The sequence below is a fragment of the Hoplias malabaricus genome, chromosome 12, assembly GCF_029633855.1.
Source record: "Hoplias malabaricus isolate fHopMal1 chromosome 12, fHopMal1.hap1, whole genome shotgun sequence".
Taxonomy (NCBI): domain Eukaryota; kingdom Metazoa; phylum Chordata; class Actinopteri; order Characiformes; family Erythrinidae; genus Hoplias; species Hoplias malabaricus.
The window spans coordinates 16,838,159-16,866,106 of NC_089811.1; positions in this window are offsets into that span (position 1 = coordinate 16,838,159).

The following is a 27,948-nucleotide window of genomic DNA, read 5'->3' on the forward strand; positions in this document are numbered from 1 at the left end:
TCCCGTGTCCGTAGCTTGAAAAATGACCGAGTTAGAGCACTTTGAAAATTAATTCCATAGAAATGACTGGGGAAAAACGGAGCGATAAACGAGTGTAGCGGACGAACGAGTGCGGGTATCGGAAAGCTGTATACAAGCCCACATCGTCGCTATAGGACGCACGATTTCCAGGTGGAACGGAGTCGATAGCTCGAAAGCTGCGGGACTAGTTAAGCGGACAAGGAAACGCGGAATAATAAAAATAATAATAAAAATAATAATAATAACTAGAGGTCTGCATTTCCAGGAGGAAACGCGAGATGTTGCGCCGCCTAAACCCCTGCCCCCCGATCCGCGTCTTTCTCGCTTAAAGCGAGGTCCTCGGTACGGTAAACCCGCGTGGGTCACTAGGCGACGCTTATGGTGAAGGAGTTTACTGCTAAGCTGTCGGTAGTGGGATGTTAAGAGAGCACTCTCCCACAGCAGTTTACATTGGACTCTATGGAGCTGTGTAGGCCGTGAATGGAAAACGGGGTCAAAGGTCATGAAGCGGGTGGGCTATCGGCCCATAGTTTCACGTGCTGGGACCGTGGACCCTCGGGTCTGCCCGTTTGAGTTCTGGTGTCTCTAGCTCGAAAACTGAGCGTTTGACAGCAGTTTGAATGTTTGACAAAAGTTTATGGACATTTTTCCATTCATTCCTATGGGAGAAAACACGAAACTTCAAATGCTTACTGTGCAAAAACTATGTAACTTTTCCAAAACCTGTATACAAGCCCGCATCCCACAGGGAAGCCCTACGAATGAAACTTTGAACGGAGTCGATATCTCGAAAACTGTGGGCGGAGTTAACCGGACAAGAATGAACGATCCTCAGAATTAAGGGCAGCAAACGTAACACTAGAGGTCTGCATTTCCAAGAGGAAACGCGAGATGTTGCGCCGCCTAAACCCCCGCCCCCCGATCCGCGTCTTTCCCGCTTAAAGCGAGGTCCTCGATACGGTAAACCCGCGTGGGTCACTAGGCGACGCTTATGGTGAAGGAGTTTACTGCTAAGCTGTCGGTAGTGGGATGTTAAGAGAGCAGTCTCCCACAGCAGTTTACATTGGACTCTGGAGCTGTGTAGGCCGTGAATGGAAAACGGGGTCAAAGGTCATGAAGCGGGTGGGGTATCGGCTCATAATTTTACGTGGTGGGACCGTGGACCCTCGGGTCTGCCCGTTTGAATTCTGGTGTGTGTAGCTCGAAAACTGACCGTGTGACAGCAGTTTGAAAGTTTGACAAAAGTTTATGGACATTTTTCCATTCATTCCTATGGGAGTAAAGATGAAACTTCAAATGTTTCCTGTGCGAAAACTATGCAACTTTTCCAAAAGGTGTATACAAGCCCGCATCCCACAAGGCAGCTCTACGAGACAAACTTTGAACGGATTCGATATCTCGAAAACTGTGGGCGGAGTTAACCGGACAAGAATGAACGATCCTCAGAATGAAGGGCAGCAAACGTAACACTAGAGGTCTGCATTTCCAGGAGGAAACGCGAGATGTTGCGCCGCCTAAACCCCTGCCCCCCGATCCGCGTCTTTCCCGCTTAAAGCGAGGTCCTCGGTACGGTAAACCCGCGTGGGTCACTAGGCGACGCTTATGGTGAAGGAGTTTACTGCTAAGCTGTCGGTAGTGGGATGTTAAGAGAGCACTCTCCCACAGCAGTTTACATTGGACTCTATGGTGCTCTGTAGGCCGTGAATGGAAAACGGGGTTAAAGGTCATGAAGCGGGTGGGCTATTGGCTTATAGTTTCATGTGGTGGGACCGTGGACTCTCGGGTCTGACCGTTTGAGTTCTGGTGTCTCTAGCTCGAAAACTGAGCGTGTGACAGCAGTTTGAAAGTTTGACAAAAGTTTATGGACATTTTTCCATTCATTCCTATGGGACAAAAGATGAAACTTCAAATGCTTCCTGTGCGAAAACTATGTAACTTTTCCAAAAGCTGTATACAAGCCCGCATCCCACAGGGAAGCTCTACGAAACAAACTTTGAACGAAGTCGATATCTCGAAAACTGTGGGCGGAGTTAACCGGACAAGAATGAACGATCCTCAGAATGAAGGGCAGCAAACGCAACACGAGGTCCTCGATACGGTAAACCCGCGTGGGTCACTAGGCGACGCTTATGGTGAAGGAGTTTACTGCTAAGCTGTCGGTAGTGGGATGTTAAGAGAGCACTCTCCCACAGCAGTTTACATTGGACTCTATGGAGCTCTGTAGGCCGTGAATGGAAAACGGGGTCAAAGGTCATGAAGCGGGTGGGCTATCGGCCTATAATTTTACGTGGTGGGACCGTGGACCCTCGGGTGTACCCGTTTGAGTTCTGGTGTCTCTAGCTCGAAAACTGACCGTGTGACAGCAGTTTTAAAGTTTGACAAAAGTTTATGGAAATTTTTCCATTCATTCCTATGGGACAAAAGGTGAAACTTCAAACGCTTACTGTGCGAAAACTATGTAACTTTTCCAAAAGCTGTATACAAGCCCGCATCCCACAGGGAAGCTCTACGAAACAAACTTTGAACGGAGTCGATATCTCGAAAACTGTGGGCGGAGTTAACCGGACAAGAATGAACGATCCTCAGAATGAAGGGCAGCAAACGTAACATAGAGGTCTGCATTTCCAGGAGGAAACGCGAGATGTTGCGCCGCCTAAACCCCTGCCCCCCGATCCGCGTCTTTCCCGCTTAAAGCGAGGTCCTCGACACGGTAAACCCGCGTGGGTCACTAGGCGACGCTTATGGTGAAGGAGTTTACAGCTAAGCTGTTGGTAGTGGGATGTTAAGAGAGCACTGTCCCACAGCAGTTTACATTGGACTATGTGGAGCTGTGTAGGCCGTGAATGGAAAACGGGGTCAAAGGCCATGAAGCGGGTGGGCTATCGGCCCATAATTTCACGTGGTGGGACCTTGGACTCTCGGGTCTGCCCGTTTGAGTTCTGGTGTCTCTAGCTCGAAAACTGAGCGTGTGACAGCAGTTTGAAAGTTTGACAAAAGTTTATGGACATTTTTCCATTCATTCCTATGGGAGAAAAGATGAAACTTCAAATGCTTACTGTGCGAAAAACTATGCAAATTTTCCAAAAGCTGTATACAAGCCCGCATCCCACAGGGAAGCTCTACGAATGAAACTTTGAACGGAGTCGATATCTCGAAAACTGTGGGCGGAGTTAACCGGACAAGAATGAACGATCCTCAGAATGAAGGGCAGCAAACGTAACACTAGAGGTCTGCATTTCCAGGAGGAAACGCGAGATGTTGCGCCGCCTAAACCCCCGTGCCCCGATCCGCGTCTTTCCCGCTTAAAGCGAGGTCCTCGATACGGTAAACCCGCGTGGGTCACTAGGCGACGCTTATGGTGAAGGAGTTTACTGCTAAGCTGTCGGTAGTGGGATGTTAAGAGAGCACTCTCCCACAGCAGTTTACATTGGACTCTATGGAGCTCTGTAGGCCGTGAAAGGAAAACGGGGTCAAAGGTCATGAAGCGGGTGGGTTATCGGCCCATAATTTTACGTGGTGGGACCGTGGACCCTCGGGTCTGCCCGTTTGAGTTCTGGTGTCTCTAGCTCGAAAACTGACCGTGTGACAGCAGTTTGAATGTTTGACAAAAGTTTATGGACATTTTTCCATTCATTCCTATGTGAGAAAAGATGAAACTTCAAATGCTTCCTGTGCGAAAACTATGTAACTTTTCTAAAAGCTGTATACAAGCCCGCATCCCACAGGGAAGCTCTACGAAACAAACTTTGAACGGAGTCGATATCTCGAAAACTGTGGGCGGAGTTAACCGGACAAGAATGAACGATCCTCAGAATGAAGGGCAGCAAACGTAACACTAGAGGTCTGCATTTCCAGGAGGAAACGCGAGATGTTGCGCCGCCTAAACCCCCGTCCCCCGATCCGCGTCTTTCCCGCTTAAAGCGAGGTCCTCGATACGGTAAACCCGCGTGGGTCACTAGGCGACGCTTATGGTGAAGGAGTTTACTGCTAAGCTGTTGGTAGTGGGATGTTAAGAGAGCACTGTCCCACAGCAGTTTACGTTGGACTCTATGGAGCTGTGTAGGCCGTGAATGGAAAACGGGGTCAAAGGTCATGAAGCGGGTGGGCTATCGGCCTATAGTTTCACGTGGTGGGACCGTGGACTCTCGGGTCTGCCCGTTTGAGTTCTGGTGTCTCTAGCTCGAAAACTGACCGTGTGACAGCAGTTTGAAAGTTTGACTAAAGTTTATGGACATTTTTCCATTCATTCCTATGGGAGAAAAGATGAAACTTCAAAGGCTTACTGTGCAAAAACTATGCAACTTTTCCAAAAGCTGTATACAAGCCCGCATCCCACAGGGAAGCTCTACGAGACAAACTTTGAACGGAGTCGATATCTCGAAAACTGTGGGCGGAGTTAACCGGACAAGAATGAACGATCCTCAGAATGAAGGGCAGCAAACGTAACACTAGAGGTCTGCATTTCCAGGAGGAAACGCGAGATGTTGCGCCGCCTAAACCCCTGCCCCCCGATCCGCGTCTTTCCCGCTTAAAGCGAGGTCCTCGACACGGTAAACCCGCGTGGGTCACTAGGCGACGCTTATGGTGAAGGAGTTTACTGCTAAGCTGTTGGTAGTGGGATGTTAAGAGAGCACTGTCCCACAGCAGTTTACATTGGACTATGTGGAGCTGTGTAGGCCGTGAATGGAAAACGGGGTCAAAGGTCATGAAGCGGGTGGGCTATCGGCCCATAATTTCACGTGGTGGGACCTTGGACTCTCGGGTCTGCCCGTTTGAGTTCTGGTGTCTCTAGCTCGAAAACTGAGCGTGTGACAGCAGTTTGAAAGTTTGACAAAAGTTTATGGACATTTTTCCATTCATTCCTATGGGAGAAAAGATGAAACTTCAAATGCTTACTGTGCGAAAACTATGCAAATTTTCCAAAAGCTGTATACAAGCCCGCATCCCACAGGGAAGCTCTACGAATGAAACTTTGAACGGAGTCGATATCTCAAAAACTGTGGGCGGAGTTAACCGGACAAGAATGAACGATCCTCAGAATGAAGGGCAGCAAACGTAACACTAGAGGTCTGCATTTCCAGGAGGAAACGCGAGATGTTGCGCCGCCTAAACCCCCGTCCCCCGATCCGCGTCTTTCCCGCTTAAAGCGAGGTCCTCGATACGGTAAACCCGCGTGGGTCACTAGGCGACGCTTATGGTGAAGGAGTTTACTGCTAAGCTGTCGGTAGTGGGATGTTAAGAGAGCACTCTCCCACAGCAGTTTACATTGGACTCTATGGAGCTCTGTAGGCCGTGAAAGGAAAACGGGGTCAAAGGTCATGAAGCGGGTGGGTTATCGGCCCATAATTTTACGTGGTGGGACCGTGGACCCTCGGGTCTGCCCGTTTGAGTTCTGGTGTCTCTAGCTCGAAAACTGACCGTGTGACAGCAGTTTGAATGTTTGACAAAAGTTTATGGACATTTTTCCATTCATTCCTATGTGAGAAAAGATGAAACTTCAAATGCTTCCTGTGCGAAAACTATGTAACTTTTCTAAAAGCTGTATACAAGCCCGCATCCCACAGGGAAGCTCTACGAAACAAACTTTGAACGGAGTCGATATCTCGAAAACTGTGGGCGGAGTTAACCGGACAAGAATGAACGATCCTCAGAATGAAGGGCAGCAAACGTAACACTAGAGGTCTGCATTTCCAGGAGGAAACGCGAGATGTTGCGCCGCCTAAACCCCCGTCCCCCGATCCGCGTCTTTCCCGCTTAAAGCGAGGCCCTCGATACGGTAAACCCGCGTGGGTCACTAGGCGACGCTTATGGTGAAGGAGTTTACTGCTAAGCTGTCGGTAGTGGGATGTTAAGAGAGCACTCTCCCACAGCAGTTTACATTGGACTCTATGGAGCTGTGTAGGCCGTGAATGGAAAACGATACATTTTGAATTCCACCTTTAAAAACAATTCCACCTTAAGAAACCCAGAATTGTATTGAAATGTCCACATCACAGGCCAAAAGCAAAAAAAGATGGCCAATACATTTTAAATACCACCTTAATAAAAATTCCACCTTAAGAAACCCACAGTTGTATTGACACGTCCACCTTTAAAAATGACCACTTTAAATAAAGCTTAAAATGTCGAAAAGACAGCCAGTATATTGTGAATGAGGTATTCTTTAAAAATTCCACCTTAAGAAACCCTGGATAATTAAGACGTCCCCCTTAAAAATGACCTTTAAAGTGTTACAGACTGCCTGTGTATTTCTGTGGCCCTCACAGCTCTTCCCCTCAGTCTCTGCCTCTGCCCCTCCCCCTCCCCCCTCTGTCTCTCTCACACGCATGCTCACAGAATACAACTGACAGACTCATGATTCAATGAATTTCGACCGGGGAGCACCCTCCAAAAAATCACCCGTAGCTCGAAAACTTTTCCCAACCAAAATTGAACGAAGCATACCGTAGCGACAAGGAGAGTCTTGTGCTCGAGATGGTGTAAAAATTTTTGCACTTTGAGCGAGATTTGATGGTGTAATTACGAGTTAAAAACAGGCAAAGTTTTGAAAATCTGCGTGCCGACCCGCTCTTAAAATACATTGAGCTCTATGGGAGGAAAACCCTCCCAAGTGTCAAACAAAAATTCATAACTCAAGAACGGTATTCTCAAACGGTCTGAAACTTACAAGTTTGAGAAAGGGGAAATTTTTCTACCATTTAAAGTTTAAATGAAGTCTGTAGGTGAAAGTATAAGGAAGTTATGGTGAAATGTTCGGCAGAAAATTGAAAAAGAAAAAAAATAATTTCAATGGGTTCCTATGGGAGCGTACCCACCCTCCGAACAAATGCTTATAGCTCGGAAAGTTTTCCTCACATCACTTAACCATATATACCGTTGCGACAAGGAGAGTCTGGGGATCGATATGGTATAAAAAATTTGCAGATTAAGTGAGAATTGAGCATGTTATGACGAGTTAAAAACAGGAGAAAATTTTAGAAACCGCACTCTGAGCTGCTCCAAAAATACATTGAACCCTATGGGAGCCGAAACCGTCCCTAGTGCCGAACAAAAATTCATAACTCAAAAACCGTATTTTCAATAATGTTCAAATTTAGAGGTCTCAGAAAGGACAAGTTTCTCTACCATTTAAAATTTAAATGAAGTTTCTAGGTGAAACTATGAGGAAGTTATGGCGATTTGTTCGGCTGAAAAGTGAAAAAACGGCTTTTTGCCACTGAAACTACAGTGGATGACATCACCCCCACTCTAAGAGCCTCCCATTGAAATGAATGGAGGGATTTTGAAGGAGGAAAAGAAAGGGAAGGATGAGTGCAAAAATTCCGAAAACGGAAGTGATGGGAGCCGGTACGCCCGGGTCCGACCGTCTGAAATCCCGTGTCCGTAGCTTGAAAAATGACCGAGTTAGAGCACTTTGAAAATTAATTCCATAGAAATGACTGGGGAAAAACAGAGCGAAAAACGAGTGTAGCGGACGAACGAGTGCGGGTATCGGAAAGCTGTATACAAGCCCACATCGTCGCTATAGGACGCACGATTTCCAGGTGGAACGGAGTCGATAGCTCGAAAGCTGCGGGACTAGTTAAGCGGACAAGGAAACGCGGAATAATAAAAATAATAATAAAAATAATAATAATATGACTTACGGATAACAATATATTGCGCCGCTGCTTAAAGCAGCAGGCGCAACATAACTAGAGGTCTGCATTTCCAGGAGGAAACGCGAGATGTTGCGCCGCCTAAACCCCGCCCCCCGATCCGCGTCTTTCCCGCTTAACCCTTTGAGGTCGGCTATGCCGCCGGCGGGATAAAATTGAAATTCCACATAAACACGTATATAACTCTGCGAGATTTTATCCTAAAAAAAATACAACATACCTCGGAAACCTTGAAGGGTCTACTTTCCAACTATATATAGGATGAAACGATATATATATTTATATTCTTGTGAGAGAAGCGTAAACAACAATCGGCACATTTTTGAGGCACAAGCTTTTTTGTTCCGCCCATAGACGCGTTCTGCCATTCATATGTTGACACTATGGTAATTCGGCAGCTGCTAGTGGAGGATCATTGGCTGATAATTTGCATGAAAACGCCCAAACACAGAGCCACATGTCGCGGAATTGTTTACGTGGAGCTTCGTCATGTCGCACTCACGGGAGCTGGAGCCACTGCGGAGGAGAGCTTTGTTCTGGAAAATGAAGAGAATTTCAGCTCATCTGACGAAAGCGGGGAGGACAGTGACGAAGAAAGATTTATTTTGAGATGCGGATTGATCCGAAGGAGGGTTTTTGTGATAGGTAAGTGAAATATTTCCTTTCAAATGAAACAAACCCACGCTTCGCGCTCACTGTGTACACTCCGCGAATTCCGGATAAATTAAAATAAAGAATAAATTAAATAAGTATTACTTTGTATATGAAAGCATAAATGAATGTAAAAAAAAACCTGCTGTTGTGTAAACGGGACATTCAAGTGTAGCCTGTTGCTAATCTGAGTGTGCATGCTGAGAGTGCTAACACTACCATGCGAGGCTCCAGTACCATAAGTGTGGCTTATGGCTGTATATGTTTAGCCTAGTGTGTTAATGTCATGTGTAAATGGCCTGTGTGAATGTAATAGTGTCATCCTATGTAGCTTGTTATGCTATGTACTGCTATACATAGGTCATATGTAAGTACTGTATTTGAAATACAAGAAATTATTAGTTGTAGTGACTGTTGGCATGTATAGCTAATCTTTGTAACTGCTCAGAAGACAGTTGCTCACATTTCTTATTATTTTTCTTTCAGAAATGTGGAAAATACTCCACCTCCAAGCAAAGACGACGGCGTCAACCAAGTCTGCAACCACCAACGTGTAAACACATGGTCCTTCCACATCTGCTCTGTAAGTTTAGCATTTTGCAGTACACAACTCAGCACAAAACTTTGAAGTGGTACAGAAAACTGTTTCTTCACTTCTTGGACATTGCTGCTACCAATGCCTACATTCTCCACAACAACTTATGCAACAGGACAGCCTGACCCACAAGGCATTCATGGAAGAGCTTGTTGAACAGCTGTGTGCTATGCAAAAACCCCATGGAAGTGTGAACAGTGTGATGTCTACCTTTGCATGCAGCCAGACAGAAACTGTTTTAGAGACTGGCATCTTTTGTTGAACTGACTCATACATATATACACACACAAGGATATACAGTATGACTATCTTTAGTATATTATCACTATGTTTACATGTGAACACATTTTCCATTTATTTTAATTCATGCCAGTTATTTATTTTTTTGTTTTTATTGCTTGTTTAGTTCTCTTTTTTTGAAATAAACTGTGATAAACTCTGCCTCTGGTCTCTTCTCTTTTGACAGCTGTGGCAGTGACAGCTAATGGGCCATTCATTAGGCAGTGGGGTGGGGACCTCGCACCTCGGTTTTCGCACCTATCTTCATACATATGCAACGTAGGAGCCAGTGACTGAGAAAAACAGAGTGTCACCTCACATTTGTTATGTCCTAAGTATAAAATTACATACAATTTATGAAAAGTAGAATCAGCAGTGTGTTGCCAAGACCCGTGTTCACAAAGTTTTGACCTCAAAGGTCCCGGTGAGGAATGTTTAGAATGTGTTTTTTCACAGTATATCAGCACTTCTGAAAATAGGTTTTTGGAAAGTCTAAGTTTAGAGTAAATTTAATCAAAATGTAGATGTATGACACTCTTACTGATTCAACACTGTTGTTGCAGAGATAGTTCTGAAAAATGCATGTGTAACACTTTGAAATGATTTTTTCTCAGATGCGTACAATTTGTAAAACAATCAAGGCATGTCAGACTACACCAGGGTGTCTGAAAACCCCTCAGACTCCAGGGGGTTAAGAGAGCACTCTCCCACAGCAGTTTACATTGGACTCTATGGAGCTCTGTAGGCCGTGAATGGAAAACGGGGTCAAAGGTCATGAAGCGGGCGGGGTATCGGCCTATAATTTCACGTGGTGGGACCGTGGACTCTCGGGTCTGCCCGTTTGAGTTCTGGTGTCTCTAGCTCGAAAACTGAGCGTGTGACAGCAGTTTGAAAGTTTGACAAAAGTTTATGGACATTTTTCCATTCATTCCTATGGGAGTTAAGATGAAATTTCAAATGCTTACTGTGCGAAAACTATGCAACTTTTCCAAAAGCTGTATACAAGCCCGCATCCCACAGGGAAGCTCTACGAAACAAACTTTGAACGGAGTCGATATCTCGAAAACTGTGGGCGGAGTTAACCGGACAAGAATGAACGATCCTCAGAATGAAGGGCAGCAAACGTAACACCAGTATATTGTGAATGAGGTCTTTTTTAAAAATTCCACCTTAAGAAACCCTGGATAATTAAGACGCCCCCCTTAAAAATGACCTTTAAAGTGTTACAGACTGCCTGTGTATTTCTGTGGCCCTCACAGCTCTTCCCCTCAGTCTCTGCTTCTGCCCCTCCCCCTCCCCCCTCTGTCTCTCTCACACGCACGCTCACAGAACACAACTGACAGACTCATGATTCAATGAATTTCGACCGGGGAGCACCCTCCAAAAAATCACCCGTAGCTCGAAAACTTTTCCCAACCAAAATTGAACGAAGCATACCGTAGCGACAAGGAGAGTCTTGTGCTCGAGATGGTGTAAAAATTTTTGCACTTTGAGCGAGATTTGATGGTGTAATTACGAGTTAAAAACAGGCAAAGTTTTGAAAATCTGCGTGCCGACCCGCTCTTAAAATACATTGAGCTCTATGGGAGGAAAACCCTCCCAAGTGTGGAACAAAAATTCATAACTCAAGAACGGTATTCTCAAACGGTCTGAAACTTACAAGTTTGAGAAAGGGGACATTTCTCTACCATTTAAAATTTAAATGAAGTCTGTAGGTGAAAGTATAAGGAAGTTATGGTGAAATGTTCGGCAGAAAATTGAAAAAGAAAAAAAATAATTTCAATGGGTTCCTATGGGAGCGTACCCACCCTCCGAACAAAAGCTTATAGCTCGGAAAGTTTTCCCCACATCACTTAACCGTATATACCGTTGCGACAAGGAGAGTCTGGGGATCGATATGGTATAAAAAAAATTCAGATTAAGTGAGAATTGAGCATGTTATGACGAGTTAAAAACAGGAGAAAATTTTAGAAACCGCACTCTGAGCTGCTCCAAAAATACATTGAACCCTATGGGAGCCGAAACCGTCCCTAGTGCCGAACAAAAATTCATAACTCAAAAACCGTATTTTCAATAATGTTCAAATTTAGAGGTCTTAGAAAGGACAAGTTTCTCTACCATTTAAAATTTAAATGAAGTTTCTAGGTGAAACTATAAGGAAGTTATGGCGATTTGTTCGGCTGAAAAGTGAAAAAACGGCTTTTTGCCACTGAAACTACAGTGGATGACATCACCCCCACTCTAAGAGCCTCCCATTGAAATGAATGGAGGGATTTTGAAGGAGGAAAAGAAAGGGAAGGATGAGTGCAAAAATTCCGAAAACGGAAGTGATGGGAGCCGGTACGCCCGGGTCCGACCGTCTGAAATCCCGTGTCCGTAGCTTGAAAAATGACCGAGTTAGAGCACTTTGAAAATTAATTCCATAGAAATGACTGGGGAAAAACAGAGCGAAAAACGAGTGTAGCGGACGAACGAGTGCGGGTATCGGAAAGCTGTATACAAGCCCACATCGTCGCAATAGGACGCACGATTTCCAGGTGGAACGGAGTCGATAGCTCGAAAGCTGCGGGACTAGTTAAGCGGACAAGGAAACGCGGAATAATAAAAATAATAATAAAAATAATAATAATATGACTTACGGATAACAATATATTGCGCCGCTGCTTAAAGCAGCAGGCGCAACATAACTAGAGGTCTGCATTTCCAGGAGGAAACGCGAGATGTTGCGCCGCCTAAACCCCCGTCCCCCGATCCGCGTCTTTCCCGCTTAAAGCGAGGTCCTCGATACGGTAAACCCGCGTGGGTCACTAGGCGACGCTTATGGTGAAGGAGTTTACTGCTAAGCTGTCGGTAGTGGGATGTTAAGAGAGCAGTCTCCCACAGCAGTTTACATTGGACTCTGGAGCTGTGTAGGCCGTGAATGGAAAACGGGGTCAAAGGTCATGAAGCGGGTGGGGTATCGGCTCATAATTTTACGTGGTGGGACCGTGGACCCTCGGGTCTGCCCGTTTGAATTCTGGTGTGTGTAGCTCGAAAACTGACCGTGTGACAGCAGTTTGAAAGTTTGACAAAAGTTTATGGACATTTTTCCATTCATTCCTATGGGAGTAAAGATGAAACTTCAAATGTTTCCTGTGCGAAAACTATGCAACTTTTCCAAAAGCTGTATACAAGCCCGCATCCCACAAGGTAGCTCTACGAGACAAACTTTGAACGGAGTCGATATCTCGAAAACTGTGGGCGGAGTTAACCGGACAAGAATGAACGATCCTCAGAATGAAGGGCAGCAAACGTAACACTAGAGGTCTGCATTTCCAGGAGGAAACGCGAGATGTTGCGCCGCCTAAACCCCTGCCCCCCGATCCGCGTCTTTCCCGCTTAAAGCGAGGTCCTCGGTACGGTAAACCCGCGTGGGTCACTAGGCGACGCTTATGGTGAAGGAGTTTACTGCTAAGCTGTCGGTAGTGGGATGTTAAGAGAGCACTCTCCCACAGCAGTTTACATTGGACTCTATGGTGCTCTGTAGGCCGTGAATGGAAAACGGGGTTAAAGGTCATGAAGCGGGTGGGCTATTGGCTTATAGTTTCATGTGGTGGGACCGTGGACTCTCGGGTCTGACCGTTTGAGTTCTGGTGTCTCTAGCTCGAAAACTGAGCGTGTGACAGCAGTTTGAAAGTTTGACAAAAGTTTATGGACATTTTTCCATTCATTCCTATGGGACAAAAGATGAAACTTCAAATGCTTCCTGTGCGAAAACTATGTAACTTTTCCAAAAGCTGTATACAAGCCCGCATCCCACAGGGAAGCTCTACGAAACAAACTTTGAACGAAGTCGATATCTCGAAAACTGTGGGCGGAGTTAACCGGACAAGAATGAACGATCCTCAGAATGAAGGGCAGCAAACGTAACACGAGGTCCTCGATACGGTAAACCCGCGTGGGTCACTAGGCGACGCTTATGGTGAAGGAGTTTACTGCTAAGCTGTCGGTAGTGGGATGTTAAGAGAGCACTCTCCCACAGCAGTTTACATTGGACTCTATGGAGCTCTGTAGGCCGTGAATGGAAAACGGGGTCAAAGGTCATGAAGCGGGTGGGCTATCGGCCTATAATTTTACGTGGTGGGACCGTGGACCCTCGGGTGTACCCGTTTGAGTTCTGGTGTCTCTAGCTCGAAAACTGACCGTGTGACAGCAGTTTTAAAGTTTGACAAAAGTTTATGGAAATTTTTCCATTCATTCCTATGGGACAAAAGGTGAAACTTCAAACGCTTACTGTGCGAAAACTATGTAACTTTTCCAAAAGCTGTATACAAGCCCGCATCCCACAGGGCAGCTCTACGAAACAAACTTTGAACGGAGTCGATATCTCGAAAACTGTGGGCGGAGTTAACCGGACAAGAATGAACGATCCTCAGAATGAAGGGCAGCAAACGTAACACTAGAGGTCTGCATTTCCAGGAGGAAACGCGAGATGTTGCGCCGCCTAAATCCCCGCCCCCCGATCCGCGTCTTTACCGCTTAAAGCGAGGTCCTCGATACGGTAAACCCGCGTGGGTCACTAGGTGACGCTTATGGTGAAGGAGTTTACTGCTAAGCTGTTGGTAGTGGGATGTTAAGAGAGCACTGTCCCACAGCAGTTTACATTGGACTCTATGGAGCTGTGTAGGCCGTGAATGGAAAACGGGGTCAAAGGTCATGAAGCGGGCGGGGTATCAGCCTATAATTTCACGTGGCGGGACCGTGGACTCTCGGGTCTGCCCGTTTGAATTCTGGTGTCTGTAGCTCGAAAACTGAGCGTGTGACAGCAGTTTGAAAGTTTGACAAAAGTTTATGGACATTTTTCCATTCATTCCTATGAGAGTAAAGATGAAACTTCAAATGCTTACTGTGCAAAAACTATGTAACTTTTCCAAAAGCTGTATACAAGCCCACATCCCACAGGGAAGCTCTACGAATGAAACTTTGAACGGAGTCGATATCTCGAAAACTGTGGGCGGAGTTAACCGGACAAGAATGAACGATCCTCAGAATGAAGGGCAGCAAACGTAACACTGGAGGTCTGCATTTCCAGGAGGAAACGCGAGATGTTGCGCCGCCTAAACCCCCGCCCCCCGATCCGCGTCTTTCCCGCTTAAAGCGAGGTCCTCGACACGGTAAACCCGCGTGGGTCACTAGGCGACGCTTATGGTGAAGGAGTTTACTGCTAAGCTGTTGGTAGTGGGATGTTAAGAGAGCACTCTCCCACAGCAGTTTACATTGGACTCTATGGAGCTCTGTAGGCCGTGAATGGAAAACGGGGTCAAAGGTCATGAAGCGGGTGGGCTATCGGCCCATAATTTCACGTGGCGGGACCGTGGACTCTCGGGTCTGCCCGTTTGAATTCTGGTGTGTCTAGCTCGAAAACTGACCGTGTGACAGCAGTTTGAAAGTTTGACAAAAGTTTATGGACATTTTTCCATTCATTCCTATGGGAGAAAACACGAAACTTCAAATGCTTACTGTGCGAAAACTATGCAACTTTTCCAAAAGCTGTATACAAGCCCGCATCCCACAGGGAAGCTCTACGAATGAAACTTTGAACGGAGTCGATATCTCGAAAACTGTGGGCGGAGTTAACCGGACAAGAATGAACGATCCTCAGAATGAAGGGCAGCAAACGTAACACTAGAGGTCTGCATTTCCAGGAGGAAACGCGAGATGTTGCGCCGCCTAAACCCCCGTCCCCCGATCCGCGTCTTAAAATGTTGAAAAGACAGCCAGTATATTGTGAATGAGGTCTTTTTTAAAAATTCCACCTTAAGAAACCCTGGATAATTAAGACGTCCCCCTTAAAAATGACCTTTAAAGTGTTACAGACTGCCTGTGTATTTCTGTGGCCCTCACAGCTCTCCCCGTCAGTGTCTGCCTCTGCCCCTCCCCCTCCCCCCTCTCTGTCTCTCTCACACGCACGCTCACAGAACACAACTGACAGACTCATGATTCAATGAATTTCGACCGGTGGGGCACCCTCCAAAAAATCACCCGTAGCTCGAAAACTTTTCCCAACCAAAATTGAACGAAGCATACCGTAGCGACAAGGAGAGTCTTGTGCTCGAGATGGTGTAAAAATTTTTGCACTTTGAGCGAGATTTGATGGTGTAATTACGAGTTAAAAACAGGCAAAGTTTTGAAAATCTGCGTGCCGACCCGCTCTTAAAATACATTGAGCTCTATGGGAGGAAAACCCTCCCAAGTGTGGAACAAAAATTCATAACTCAAGAATGGTATTCTCAAACGGTCTGAAACTTACAAGTGTGAGAAAGGGGACATTTCTCTACCATTTAAAATTTAAATGAAGTCTGTAGGTGAAAGTATAAGGAAGTTATGGTGAAATGTTCGGCAGAAAATTGAAAAAGAAAAAAAATAATTTCAATGGGTTCCTATGGGAGCGTACCCACCCTCCGAACAAATGCTTATAGCTCGGAAAGTTTTCCCCACATCACTTAACCGTATATACCGTTGCGACAAGGAGAGTCTGGGGATCGATATGGTATAAAAAATTTCAGATTAAGTGAGAATTGAGCATGTTATGACGAGTTAAAAACAGGAGAAAATTTTAGAAACCGCACTCTGAGCTGCTCCAAAAATACATTGAACCCTATGGGAGCCGAAACCCTCCCTAGTGCCGAACAAAAATTCATAACTCAAAAACCATATTTTCAATAATGTTCAAATTTAGAGGTCTTAGAAAGGACATGTTTCTCTACCATTTAAAATTTAAATGAAGTTTCTAGGTGAAACTATAAGGAAGTTATGGCGATTTGTTCGGCTGAAAAGTGAAAAAACGGCTTTTTGCCACTGAAACTACAGTGGATGACATCACCCCCACTCTAAGAGCCTCCCATTGAAATGAATGGAGGGATTTTGAAGGAGGAAAAGAAAGGGAAGGATGAGTGCAAAAATTCCGAAAACGGAAGGGATGGGAGCCGGTACGCCCGGGTCCGACCGTCTGAAATCCCGTGTCCGTAGCTTGAAAAATGACCGAGTTAGAGCACTTTGAAAATTAATTCCATAGAAATGACTGGGGAAAAACGGAGCGATAAACGAGTGTAGCGGACGAACGAGTGCGGGTATCGGAAAGCTGTATACAAGCCCACACCGTCGCTATAGGACGCACGATTTCCAGGTGGAACGGAGTCGATAGCTCGAAAGCTGCGGGACTAGTTAGGCGGACAAGGAAACGCGGAATAATAAAAATAATAATAATAATAATAAAAATAATAATAATATGACTTAAGAAGAACAATATATTGCGCGCTGCTGCTTAAAGCAGCAGGCGCAACATAACTAGAGGTCTGCATTTCCAGGAGGAAACGCGAGATGTTGCGCCGCCTAAACCCCCGCCCCCCGATCCGCGTCTTAAAATGTTGAAAAGACAGCCAGTATATTGTGAATGAGGTATTCTTAAAAAATTCCACCTTAAGAAACCCTGGATAATTAAGACGTCCCCCTTAAAAATGACCTTTAAAGTGTTACAGACTGCCTGTGTATTTCTGTGGCCCTCACAGCTCTCCCCGTCAGTGTCTGCCTCTGCCCCTCCCCCTCCCCCCTCTGTTTCTCTCACACGCACGCTCACAGAATACAACTGACAGACTCACGATTCAATGAATTTCGACCGGGGAGCACCCTCCAAAAAATCACCCGTAGCTCGAAAACTTTTCCAAACCAAAATTGAACGAAGCATACCGTAGCGACAAGGAGAGTCTTGTGCTCGAGATGGTGTAAAAATTTTTGCACTTTGAGCGAGATTTGATGGTGTAATTACGAGTTAAAAACAGGCAAAGTTTTGAAAATCTGCGTGCAGACCCGCTCTTAAAATACATTGAGCTCTATGGGAGGAAAACCCTCCCAAGTGTCAAACAAAAATTCATAACTCAAGAACGGTATTCTCAAACGGTCTGAAACTTACAAGTGTGAGAAAGGGGAAATTTCTCTACCATTTAAAGTTTAAATGAAGTCTGTAGGTGAAAGTATAAGGAAGTTATGGTGAAATGTTCGGCAGAAAATTGAAAAAGAAAAAAAAAAATTTCAATGGGTTCCTATGGGAGCGTACCCACCCTCCGAACAAATGCTTATAGCTCGGAAAGTTTTCCCCACATCACTTAACTGTATATACCGTTGCGACAAGGAGAGTCTGGGGATCGATGTGGTATAAAAAAATTGCAGATTAAGTGAGAATTGAGCATGTTATGACGAGTTAAAAACAGGAGAAAATTTTAGAAACCGCACTCTGAGCTGCTCCAAAAATACATTGAACCCTATGGGAGCCGAAACCCTCCCTAGTGCCGAACAAAAATTCATAACTCAAAAACCGTATTTTCAATAATGTTCAAATTTAGAGGTCTTAGAAAGGACAAGTTTCTCTACCATTTAAAATTTAAATGAAGTTTCTAGGTGAAAGTATGAGGAAGTTATGGTGATTTGTTTGGCTGAAAAGTGAAAAACCCGTTTTCTGAGAAGGAATCTACAGTGTATGACGTCACCCACTGTAAGAGCCTCCCATTGAAATGAATGGAGGGATTTTGAAGGAGGAATAGAAAGGGAAGGATGAGTGCAAAAAATCTGAAAACGGAAGTGATGGGAGCCGGTACGCCCGGGTCCGACCGTCTGAAATCCCGTGTCCGTAGCTTGAAAAATGACCGAGTTAGAGCACTTTGAAAATTAATTCCATAGAAATGACTGGGGAAAAACGGAGCGATAAACGAGTGTAGCGGACGAACGAGTGCGGGTATCGGAAAGCTGTATACAAGCCCACATCGTCGCTATAGGACGCACGATTTCCAGGTGGAACGGAGTCGATAGCTCGAAAGCTGCGGGACTAGTTAAGCGGACAAGGAAACGCGGAATAATAAAAATAATAATAAAAATAATAATAATAACTAGAGGTCTGCATTTCCAGGAGGAAACGCGAGATGTTGCGCCGCCTAAACCCCTGCCCCCCGATCCGCGTCTTTCTCGCTTAAAGCGAGGTCCTCGGTACGGTAAACCCGCGTGGGTCACTAGGCGACGCTTATGGTGAAGGAGTTTACTGCTAAGCTGTCGGTAGTGGGATGTTAAGAGAGCACTCTCCCACAGCAGTTTACATTGGACTCTATGGAGCTGTGTAGGCCGTGAATGGAAAACGGGGTCAAAGGTCATGAAGCGGGTGGGCTATCGGCCCATAGTTTCACGTGCTGGGACCGTGGACCCTCGGGTCTGCCCGTTTGAGTTCTGGTGTCTCTAGCTCGAAAACTGAGCGTTTGACAGCAGTTTGAATGTTTGACAAAAGTTTATGGACATTTTTCCATTCATTCCTATGGGAGAAAACACGAAACTTCAAATGCTTACTGTGCAAAAACTATGTAACTTTTCCAAAACCTGTATACAAGCCCGCATCCCACAGGGAAGCCCTACGAATGAAACTTTGAACGGAGTCGATATCTCGAAAACTGTGGGCGGAGTTAACCGGACAAGAATGAACGATCCTCAGAATTAAGGGCAGCAAACGTAACACTAGAGGTCTGCATTTCCAAGAGGAAACGCGAGATGTTGCGCCGCCTAAACCCCCGCCCCCCGATCCGCGTCTTTCCCGCTTAAAGCGAGGTCCTCGATACGGTAAACCCGCGTGGGTCACTAGGCGACGCTTATGGTGAAGGAGTTTACTGCTAAGCTGTCGGTAGTGGGATGTTAAGAGAGCAGTCTCCCACAGCAGTTTACATTGGACTCTGGAGCTGTGTAGGCCGTGAATGGAAAACGGGGTCAAAGGTCATGAAGCGGGTGGGGTATCGGCTCATAATTTTACGTGGTGGGACCGTGGACCCTCGGGTCTGCCCGTTTGAATTCTGGTGTGTGTAGCTCGAAAACTGACCGTGTGACAGCAGTTTGAAAGTTTGACAAAAGTTTATGGACATTTTTCCATTCATTCCTATGGGAGTAAAGATGAAACTTCAAATGTTTCCTGTGCGAAAACTATGCAACTTTTCCAAAAGGTGTATACAAGCCCGCATCCCACAAGGCAGCTCTACGAGACAAACTTTGAACGGATTCGATATCTCGAAAACTGTGGGCGGAGTTAACCGGACAAGAATGAACGATCCTCAGAATGAAGGGCAGCAAACGTAACACTAGAGGTCTGCATTTCCAGGAGGAAACGCGAGATGTTGCGCCGCCTAAACCCCTGCCCCCCGATCCGCGTCTTTCCCGCTTAAAGCGAGGTCCTCGGTACGGTAAACCCGCGTGGGTCACTAGGCGACGCTTATGGTGAAGGAGTTTACTGCTAAGCTGTCGGTAGTGGGATGTTAAGAGAGCACTCTCCCACAGCAGTTTACATTGGACTCTATGGTGCTCTGTAGGCCGTGAATGGAAAACGGGGTTAAAGGTCATGAAGCGGGTGGGCTATTGGCTTATAGTTTCATGTGGTGGGACCGTGGACTCTCGGGTCTGACCGTTTGAGTTCTGGTGTCTCTAGCTCGAAAACTGAGCGTGTGACAGCAGTTTGAAAGTTTGACAAAAGTTTATGGACATTTTTCCATTCATTCCTATGGGACAAAAGATGAAACTTCAAATGCTTCCTGTGCGAAAACTATGTAACTTTTCCAAAAGCTGTATACAAGCCCGCATCCCACAGGGAAGCTCTACGAAACAAACTTTGAACGAAGTCGATATCTCGAAAACTGTGGGCGGAGTTAACCGGACAAGAATGAACGATCCTCAGAATGAAGGGCAGCAAACGCAACACGAGGTCCTCGATACGGTAAACCCGCGTGGGTCACTAGGCGACGCTTATGGTGAAGGAGTTTACTGCTAAGCTGTCGGTAGTGGGATGTTAAGAGAGCACTCTCCCACAGCAGTTTACATTGGACTCTATGGAGCTCTGTAGGCCGTGAATGGAAAACGGGGTCAAAGGTCATGAAGCGGGTGGGCTATCGGCCTATAATTTTACGTGGTGGGACCGTGGACCCTCGGGTGTACCCGTTTGAGTTCTGGTGTCTCTAGCTCGAAAACTGACCGTGTGACAGCAGTTTTAAAGTTTGACAAAAGTTTATGGAAATTTTTCCATTCATTCCTATGGGACAAAAGGTGAAACTTCAAACGCTTACTGTGCGAAAACTATGTAACTTTTCCAAAAGCTGTATACAAGCCCGCATCCCACAGGGAAGCTCTACGAAACAAACTTTGAACGGAGTCGATATCTCGAAAACTGTGGGCGGAGTTAACCGGACAAGAATGAACGATCCTCAGAATGAAGGGCAGCAAACGTAACATAGAGGTCTGCATTTCCAGGAGGAAACGCGAGATGTTGCGCCGCCTAAACCCCTGCCCCCCGATCCGCGTCTTTCCCGCTTAAAGCGAGGTCCTCGACACGGTAAACCCGCGTGGGTCACTAGGCGACGCTTATGGTGAAGGAGTTTACAGCTAAGCTGTTGGTAGTGGGATGTTAAGAGAGCACTGTCCCACAGCAGTTTACATTGGACTATGTGGAGCTGTGTAGGCCGTGAATGGAAAACGGGGTCAAAGGCCATGAAGCGGGTGGGCTATCGGCCCATAATTTCACGTGGTGGGACCTTGGACTCTCGGGTCTGCCCGTTTGAGTTCTGGTGTCTCTAGCTCGAAAACTGAGCGTGTGACAGCAGTTTGAAAGTTTGACAAAAGTTTATGGACATTTTTCCATTCATTCCTATGGGAGAAAAGATGAAACTTCAAATGCTTACTGTGCGAAAAACTATGCAAATTTTCCAAAAGCTGTATACAAGCCCGCATCCCACAGGGAAGCTCTACGAATGAAACTTTGAACGGAGTCGATATCTCGAAAACTGTGGGCGGAGTTAACCGGACAAGAATGAACGATCCTCAGAATGAAGGGCAGCAAACGTAACACTAGAGGTCTGCATTTCCAGGAGGAAACGCGAGATGTTGCGCCGCCTAAACCCCCGTGCCCCGATCCGCGTCTTTCCCGCTTAAAGCGAGGTCCTCGATACGGTAAACCCGCGTGGGTCACTAGGCGACGCTTATGGTGAAGGAGTTTACTGCTAAGCTGTCGGTAGTGGGATGTTAAGAGAGCACTCTCCCACAGCAGTTTACATTGGACTCTATGGAGCTCTGTAGGCCGTGAAAGGAAAACGGGGTCAAAGGTCATGAAGCGGGTGGGTTATCGGCCCATAATTTTACGTGGTGGGACCGTGGACCCTCGGGTCTGCCCGTTTGAGTTCTGGTGTCTCTAGCTCGAAAACTGACCGTGTGACAGCAGTTTGAATGTTTGACAAAAGTTTATGGACATTTTTCCATTCATTCCTATGTGAGAAAAGATGAAACTTCAAATGCTTCCTGTGCGAAAACTATGTAACTTTTCTAAAAGCTGTATACAAGCCCGCATCCCACAGGGAAGCTCTACGAAACAAACTTTGAACGGAGTCGATATCTCGAAAACTGTGGGCGGAGTTAACCGGACAAGAATGAACGATCCTCAGAATGAAGGGCAGCAAACGTAACACTAGAGGTCTGCATTTCCAGGAGGAAACGCGAGATGTTGCGCCGCCTAAACCCCCGTCCCCCGATCCGCGTCTTTCCCGCTTAAAGCGAGGTCCTCGATACGGTAAACCCGCGTGGGTCACTAGGCGACGCTTATGGTGAAGGAGTTTACTGCTAAGCTGTTGGTAGTGGGATGTTAAGAGAGCACTGTCCCACAGCAGTTTACGTTGGACTCTATGGAGCTGTGTAGGCCGTGAATGGAAAACGGGGTCAAAGGTCATGAAGCGGGTGGGCTATCGGCCTATAGTTTCACGTGGTGGGACCGTGGACTCTCGGGTCTGCCCGTTTGAGTTCTGGTGTCTCTAGCTCGAAAACTGACCGTGTGACAGCAGTTTGAAAGTTTGACTAAAGTTTATGGACATTTTTCCATTCATTCCTATGGGAGAAAAGATGAAACTTCAAAGGCTTACTGTGCAAAAACTATGCAACTTTTCCAAAAGCTGTATACAAGCCCGCATCCCACAGGGAAGCTCTACGAGACAAACTTTGAACGGAGTCGATATCTCGAAAACTGTGGGCGGAGTTAACCGGACAAGAATGAACGATCCTCAGAATGAAGGGCAGCAAACGTAACACTAGAGGTCTGCATTTCCAGGAGGAAACGCGAGATGTTGCGCCGCCTAAACCCCTGCCCCCCGATCCGCGTCTTTCCCGCTTAAAGCGAGGTCCTCGACACGGTAAACCCGCGTGGGTCACTAGGCGACGCTTATGGTGAAGGAGTTTACTGCTAAGCTGTTGGTAGTGGGATGTTAAGAGAGCACTGTCCCACAGCAGTTTACATTGGACTATGTGGAGCTGTGTAGGCCGTGAATGGAAAACGGGGTCAAAGGTCATGAAGCGGGTGGGCTATCGGCCCATAATTTCACGTGGTGGGACCTTGGACTCTCGGGTCTGCCCGTTTGAGTTCTGGTGTCTCTAGCTCGAAAACTGAGCGTGTGACAGCAGTTTGAAAGTTTGACAAAAGTTTATGGACATTTTTCCATTCATTCCTATGGGAGAAAAGATGAAACTTCAAATGCTTACTGTGCGAAAACTATGCAAATTTTCCAAAAGCTGTATACAAGCCCGCATCCCACAGGGAAGCTCTACGAATGAAACTTTGAACGGAGTCGATATCTCAAAAACTGTGGGCGGAGTTAACCGGACAAGAATGAACGATCCTCAGAATGAAGGGCAGCAAACGTAACACTAGAGGTCTGCATTTCCAGGAGGAAACGCGAGATGTTGCGCCGCCTAAACCCCCGTCCCCCGATCCGCGTCTTTCCCGCTTAAAGCGAGGTCCTCGATACGGTAAACCCGCGTGGGTCACTAGGCGACGCTTATGGTGAAGGAGTTTACTGCTAAGCTGTCGGTAGTGGGATGTTAAGAGAGCACTCTCCCACAGCAGTTTACATTGGACTCTATGGAGCTCTGTAGGCCGTGAAAGGAAAACGGGGTCAAAGGTCATGAAGCGGGTGGGTTATCGGCCCATAATTTTACGTGGTGGGACCGTGGACCCTCGGGTCTGCCCGTTTGAGTTCTGGTGTCTCTAGCTCGAAAACTGACCGTGTGACAGCAGTTTGAATGTTTGACAAAAGTTTATGGACATTTTTCCATTCATTCCTATGTGAGAAAAGATGAAACTTCAAATGCTTCCTGTGCGAAAACTATGTAACTTTTCTAAAAGCTGTATACAAGCCCGCATCCCACAGGGAAGCTCTACGAAACAAACTTTGAACGGAGTCGATATCTCGAAAACTGTGGGCGGAGTTAACCGGACAAGAATGAACGATCCTCAGAATGAAGGGCAGCAAACGTAACACTAGAGGTCTGCATTTCCAGGAGGAAACGCGAGATGTTGCGCCGCCTAAACCCCCGTCCCCCGATCCGCGTCTTTCCCGCTTAAAGCGAGGCCCTCGATACGGTAAACCCGCGTGGGTCACTAGGCGACGCTTATGGTGAAGGAGTTTACTGCTAAGCTGTCGGTAGTGGGATGTTAAGAGAGCACTCTCCCACAGCAGTTTACATTGGACTCTATGGAGCTGTGTAGGCCGTGAATGGAAAACGATACATTTTGAATTCCACCTTTAAAAACAATTCCACCTTAAGAAACCCAGAATTGTATTGAAATGTCCACATCACAGGCCAAAAGCAAAAAAAGATGGCCAATACATTTTAAATACCACCTTAATAAAAATTCCACCTTAAGAAACCCACAGTTGTATTGACACGTCCACCTTTAAAAATGACCACTTTAAATAAAGCTTAAAATGTCGAAAAGACAGCCAGTATATTGTGAATGAGGTATTCTTTAAAAATTCCACCTTAAGAAACCCTGGATAATTAAGACGTCCCCCTTAAAAATGACCTTTAAAGTGTTACAGACTGCCTGTGTATTTCTGTGGCCCTCACAGCTCTTCCCCTCAGTCTCTGCCTCTGCCCCTCCCCCTCCCCCCTCTGTCTCTCTCACACGCATGCTCACAGAATACAACTGACAGACTCATGATTCAATGAATTTCGACCGGGGAGCACCCTCCAAAAAATCACCCGTAGCTCGAAAACTTTTCCCAACCAAAATTGAACGAAGCATACCGTAGCGACAAGGAGAGTCTTGTGCTCGAGATGGTGTAAAAATTTTTGCACTTTGAGCGAGATTTGATGGTGTAATTACGAGTTAAAAACAGGCAAAGTTTTGAAAATCTGCGTGCCGACCCGCTCTTAAAATACATTGAGCTCTATGGGAGGAAAACCCTCCCAAGTGTCAAACAAAAATTCATAACTCAAGAACGGTATTCTCAAACGGTCTGAAACTTACAAGTTTGAGAAAGGGGAAATTTTTCTACCATTTAAAGTTTAAATGAAGTCTGTAGGTGAAAGTATAAGGAAGTTATGGTGAAATGTTCGGCAGAAAATTGAAAAAGAAAAAAAATAATTTCAATGGGTTCCTATGGGAGCGTACCCACCCTCCGAACAAATGCTTATAGCTCGGAAAGTTTTCCTCACATCACTTAACCATATATACCGTTGCGACAAGGAGAGTCTGGGGATCGATATGGTATAAAAAATTTGCAGATTAAGTGAGAATTGAGCATGTTATGACGAGTTAAAAACAGGAGAAAATTTTAGAAACCGCACTCTGAGCTGCTCCAAAAATACATTGAACCCTATGGGAGCCGAAACCGTCCCTAGTGCCGAACAAAAATTCATAACTCAAAAACCGTATTTTCAATAATGTTCAAATTTAGAGGTCTCAGAAAGGACAAGTTTCTCTACCATTTAAAATTTAAATGAAGTTTCTAGGTGAAACTATGAGGAAGTTATGGCGATTTGTTCGGCTGAAAAGTGAAAAAACGGCTTTTTGCCACTGAAACTACAGTGGATGACATCACCCCCACTCTAAGAGCCTCCCATTGAAATGAATGGAGGGATTTTGAAGGAGGAAAAGAAAGGGAAGGATGAGTGCAAAAATTCCGAAAACGGAAGTGATGGGAGCCGGTACGCCCGGGTCCGACCGTCTGAAATCCCGTGTCCGTAGCTTGAAAAATGACCGAGTTAGAGCACTTTGAAAATTAATTCCATAGAAATGACTGGGGAAAAACAGAGCGAAAAACGAGTGTAGCGGACGAACGAGTGCGGGTATCGGAAAGCTGTATACAAGCCCACATCGTCGCTATAGGACGCACGATTTCCAGGTGGAACGGAGTCGATAGCTCGAAAGCTGCGGGACTAGTTAAGCGGACAAGGAAACGCGGAATAATAAAAATAATAATAAAAATAATAATAATATGACTTACGGATAACAATATATTGCGCCGCTGCTTAAAGCAGCAGGCGCAACATAACTAGAGGTCTGCATTTCCAGGAGGAAACGCGAGATGTTGCGCCGCCTAAACCCCGCCCCCCGATCCGCGTCTTTCCCGCTTAACCCTTTGAGGTCGGCTATGCCGCCGGCGGGATAAAATTGAAATTCCACATAAACACGTATATAACTCTGCGAGATTTTATCCTAAAAAAAATACAACATACCTCGGAAACCTTGAAGGGTCTACTTTCCAACTATATATAGGATGAAACGATATATATATTTATATTCTTGTGAGAGAAGCGTAAACAACAATCGGCACATTTTTGAGGCACAAGCTTTTTTGTTCCGCCCATAGACGCGTTCTGCCATTCATATGTTGACACTATGGTAATTCGGCAGCTGCTAGTGGAGGATCATTGGCTGATAATTTGCATGAAAACGCCCAAACACAGAGCCACATGTCGCGGAATTGTTTACGTGGAGCTTCGTCATGTCGCACTCACGGGAGCTGGAGCCACTGCGGAGGAGAGCTTTGTTCTGGAAAATGAAGAGAATTTCAGCTCATCTGACGAAAGCGGGGAGGACAGTGACGAAGAAAGATTTATTTTGAGATGCGGATTGATCCGAAGGAGGGTTTTTGTGATAGGTAAGTGAAATATTTCCTTTCAAATGAAACAAACCCACGCTTCGCGCTCACTGTGTACACTCCGCGAATTCCGGATAAATTAAAATAAAGAATAAATTAAATAAGTATTACTTTGTATATGAAAGCATAAATGAATGTAAAAAAAAACCTGCTGTTGTGTAAACGGGACATTCAAGTGTAGCCTGTTGCTAATCTGAGTGTGCATGCTGAGAGTGCTAACACTACCATGCGAGGCTCCAGTACCATAAGTGTGGCTTATGGCTGTATATGTTTAGCCTAGTGTGTTAATGTCATGTGTAAATGGCCTGTGTGAATGTAATAGTGTCATCCTATGTAGCTTGTTATGCTATGTACTGCTATACATAGGTCATATGTAAGTACTGTATTTGAAATACAAGAAATTATTAGTTGTAGTGACTGTTGGCATGTATAGCTAATCTTTGTAACTGCTCAGAAGACAGTTGCTCACATTTCTTATTATTTTTCTTTCAGAAATGTGGAAAATACTCCACCTCCAAGCAAAGACGACGGCGTCAACCAAGTCTGCAACCACCAACGTGTAAACACATGGTCCTTCCACATCTGCTCTGTAAGTTTAGCATTTTGCAGTACACAACTCAGCACAAAACTTTGAAGTGGTACAGAAAACTGTTTCTTCACTTCTTGGACATTGCTGCTACCAATGCCTACATTCTCCACAACAACTTATGCAACAGGACAGCCTGACCCACAAGGCATTCATGGAAGAGCTTGTTGAACAGCTGTGTGCTATGCAAAAACCCCATGGAAGTGTGAACAGTGTGATGTCTACCTTTGCATGCAGCCAGACAGAAACTGTTTTAGAGACTGGCATCTTTTGTTGAACTGACTCATACATATATACACACACAAGGATATACAGTATGACTATCTTTAGTATATTATCACTATGTTTACATGTGAACACATTTTCCATTTATTTTAATTCATGCCAGTTATTTATTTTTTTGTTTTTATTGCTTGTTTAGTTCTCTTTTTTTGAAATAAACTGTGATAAACTCTGCCTCTGGTCTCTTCTCTTTTGACAGCTGTGGCAGTGACAGCTAATGGGCCATTCATTAGGCAGTGGGGTGGGGACCTCGCACCTCGGTTTTCGCACCTATCTTCATACATATGCAACGTAGGAGCCAGTGACTGAGAAAAACAGAGTGTCACCTCACATTTGTTATGTCCTAAGTATAAAATTACATACAATTTATGAAAAGTAGAATCAGCAGTGTGTTGCCAAGACCCGTGTTCACAAAGTTTTGACCTCAAAGGTCCCGGTGAGGAATGTTTAGAATGTGTTTTTTCACAGTATATCAGCACTTCTGAAAATAGGTTTTTGGAAAGTCTAAGTTTAGAGTAAATTTAATCAAAATGTAGATGTATGACACTCTTACTGATTCAACACTGTTGTTGCAGAGATAGTTCTGAAAAATGCATGTGTAACACTTTGAAATGATTTTTTCTCAGATGCGTACAATTTGTAAAACAATCAAGGCATGTCAGACTACACCAGGGTGTCTGAAAACCCCTCAGACTCCAGGGGGTTAAGAGAGCACTCTCCCACAGCAGTTTACATTGGACTCTATGGAGCTCTGTAGGCCGTGAATGGAAAACGGGGTCAAAGGTCATGAAGCGGGCGGGGTATCGGCCTATAATTTCACGTGGTGGGACCGTGGACTCTCGGGTCTGCCCGTTTGAGTTCTGGTGTCTCTAGCTCGAAAACTGAGCGTGTGACAGCAGT